Raw genomic sequence first — 3,547 nt, forward strand, 5'->3', positions numbered from 1 at the left:
TATCTTGGATGGAAAATTCATTTGTGTGTTGTGATGGGAAAAAAAAATTATAATAAAAAATAAACTATTAAAAAAAAAAAAAGAAGAGAGAAGAGGATAGAGAAAGATAGCAAGTGAACAATAGAGAGGATGGTAGTGAGAAACAGATATGGTTTATTATCTGTTGAAGATGACATGTATAGTATTCTCAACTGGACTGGTCTGGGAAGTATTTCATGATGGGTGAAGTCTTTTAACAAGCAAAATGAGAAATAATGATTGTCTGTTTTAAAAAATTATAATAATAATAATTATTGGGAAATGCATGGAAAAGACTTTGAATGATAAAGCGGGGAGATCGATGCCTCTGTATTGACTGACATGCCTGTTTAAAAAAAATTATAATAATAATAATTATTGGGAAATGCATGGAAAAGCCTTTGAATGATAAACCGTGGAGTGTGTGTTTATGTGCCCCAAATCCTGAGAAAAGAACAGAACAGAAGGGATTGTGGCATGGCTATTCTCCCTGAGGGGGGTGATTTCTCACTTTCTGTCTCTCTGTCTCTCCGGCAAGTGCACACACCCTATGACAAAAATCTCTCTTAAAATAAATAAATAAATAAATAAATAAACTTGCCAGATGCAAGTGCTTTGCACCCCCCCCCAATCCCTACAGGATGGAAAAATGGAAAAGAAGGGAGTGCAATGTGACCATGCCCCCACCAAAGGGTGCTTTCTCCTTCTCTCCTCCTCCTCACCCCTAGTGAACACATGCACCCTCTGGTGTTTAAATTAAAAAAATAAAAAGATTAGGGCCAGCCAGGTGGCATGGTGGTTGAAGTGGCTGGATCTTACATGGCTGACTTCACAGTTTGAATCCCAGACTTGGTGGTTTGAAGAACACGCTGGGTACATGTGTGTGCATGTCCAAAATTCTAAGAGAACTGATGAGATAGATTTTAGTGTGGCCATCGCCCCTGGTGGATGAGTTCTTACTTTCCCTTTGTCTCAGGCAAACACACACATATAGGGGGAAAAAAAAGATTAAAAATAAAATGAGAGTTTTGGGGACAAGTGGATGGTGTAATGGTTACGTTGCTGGACTTCCATGTAGTCAACTGTGGTTTGAGTCCTGATCAGGCAGCCTGACACTCAGGCCAAGTGCGTGTGTGTTGCGTGCTCAAGATCCTGAGAGGAGAATGGAAAAGGAATCACCCCAGGGTGATTTCTTTCTTTCTGTCTCTCTGGTGAGTGTACACACTCTATAGAAAAAAAATCTCTCTCTCAAAAAAAAAAAAAAGAGAGTTTTGCCTTTAAAAAATAAAATTGTATTGCCAGAGAGAGAGAAAGAAAGCACACCCCTAGTGGGGGTATAGTCAGTCTGCAACCCCACTTCCTTCATTTCCCCCATCCTATCAGGATCTGGGGCCTCATGCACACACACGCATAGTGTGATTTTCAAGCTCCTTGTGCCAGGATTCAAACTGCAGTCAGCCACAAAGGATCTGACTCCCCAAGTACAGGGCTTAACTGCTACCACTATGTGGCTGGCCTGGCCAAACTTCTTTTTACAGAAAACTTTAAAAATATACTGAATCTTGGGAACCAGCAGTTAGCGTAATGGCTATGTCGCTGGACTCCCACATAGTCAACCGCGGTTTGTGTCCCGGACCCGGTGGCTTAGAACTCACGCTGGGCGCGTGTGCGTGCGTGCCCAAGATCCCGGGAGGAGAATGGAGGAGAAGGGATTGCGGCATGACCATCTCCCCTGGGGGGTGATTTCTCGCTTTCTGTCTCTATGTCTCTCTCTGTCCATCTGGCGAGCGCACGCGCCCTATAGCGAAAACCTCTCCAAAAAAAAAAAGAAAGAAAAAATATACTGAATCTTCAAAAAACATTATGGTGTAAAATAATCAAAATGATTAGAATTCCAGGGCTATATTTACAAGTAAAATATCTTCTGATGGAAAAAATAAATTCTGGATGACAGCCAGGTGGCATAGTTTGAATCTTAGACCCAGCATCTGATGAAATGCATCAGGCATATGTACATGACTGTTCAAAATCTCAAGAGGAAAAGGGATTGCAGCATGATCATCCCCCCAGGGGAGTGCTGTCTCACTTTCCCTCTCTCTGTCTCTCTCTGATGAGCACATTTGCCCTATAGCAAATTTTGAAAAAGTAGAAGGAAAAAAATTCTGAAAAAAATACTAGGTGAGGAGTTGTATACCTGTAGTCCCAGCTGGGAGGCTGAGGCGGGAGGATTGCAGCATGGTGACAACTGTTTTTTTTTTAAAAAAAAAGAAAAATCTTGGGCCAGCAGGTGGCATAGTGGGTTAAGGCGCTGGACTCCCACATGGCAGATCACCATTCAAGGCCCTGATCCTATGGCTTGAAACTCATGCTGGGCACATGTGCATGCATGTCCAAAATATACATTTTTTAAAATATTTATAAATACAGGTTTTTGCTATAGGGCACGTGTGCTTGCTGGAAAGACAGAGAGAGAGACAGAAAGTGAAAAATCACCCCCCAGAGGGGTTGGCCATGCCGCAATCCCTTCTCCTCTATTCTCTCAGGATCTTAGGCATACATGCACACACACCCAGTGTGAGTTTAAGCCACCAAACCAGGGACTCAAACCACGGTCGACTACATGGGAGTCCAGTGACATAGCCATTATGCCAACTGCTGGTTCCTGTCCAAAATCCTAAGAGGAGTTAGGAGAAGGAATTGCATCATGACCATCCCCCCTGGAGAGTAATTTCTCACTTTCTCTCTCTCTCTGTCTCTCTCCGGTGAACACAATATGGACTATAGTAAAAATTTATCTTAAAAAAAAATATTTTGCTTTTCTCATAAATGCTTAAGGAGACAGGCCTTAACCAGAGTGAGAGACCTTGGGACCAGCAGTTAGCGTAATGGCTATGTCGCTGGACTCCCACATAGTCGACTGCAGTTTGAGTCCCGAACCCGGTGGCTTAAAACTCACGCCGGGCACATGTACGTGCGTGCCCAAGATCCCGAGAGAAGAATGGAGGAGAAGGGATTGCGGCGTGACTATCCCCCCTGGGGGTGTGATTTCTCGCTTTCTGTCTCTCTGTCTCTGTCTGTCTGACAAGCACACGTGCCCTATAGCAAAAACAAAACAAAACAAAAAAACCTCTCCAAAAAAAAAAACAGAGTTGAGAGACCTGTGAAGAAGCTGCAGTGCTGATCACTGTTTTATGGTTTGCAAAGCCCCTTTTGCATTGATCTCACCTCAGTCCTAGGAGATGTAGGTGGTGCTGTTCCCTTTTACTTAGTTAATAAAATATTAGTAAGATATAGTGATGAGATTCAGATTAAGATATTCTGACTCCAGACCTCTTGCCTTTCTACTGGACCACCACGCTGGGGAGTGTCGAGGAGTGGGGAGACACAAAGTCCTAAATAGAGATGAGCAGCTTAAATTTGACTTTATGATGAATCGGCACCTGCATAATTTTGAGTTATGGGAGTGACTAAATTAAATTGTTACTTAAGAGAGGTGCTTATTCTGGACATGGTGAGTAGGAAAGACTGG

General features: G+C 42.9%; 1 protein-coding gene across 1 annotated transcript in view; it reads right to left on the reverse strand.

The window, feature by feature from the left end:
• LOC102473825 (methyltransferase-like protein 7A) overlaps positions 1-3,547 on the reverse strand; it is a 49,118-nt gene that overhangs the window by 25,379 nt on the left and 20,192 nt on the right.

The sequence above is a fragment of the Tupaia chinensis genome, unplaced genomic scaffold, assembly GCF_000334495.1.
Source record: "Tupaia chinensis unplaced genomic scaffold, TupChi_1.0 Scaffold145652_1, whole genome shotgun sequence".
Lineage (NCBI taxonomy): Eukaryota > Metazoa > Chordata > Mammalia > Scandentia > Tupaiidae > Tupaia > Tupaia belangeri.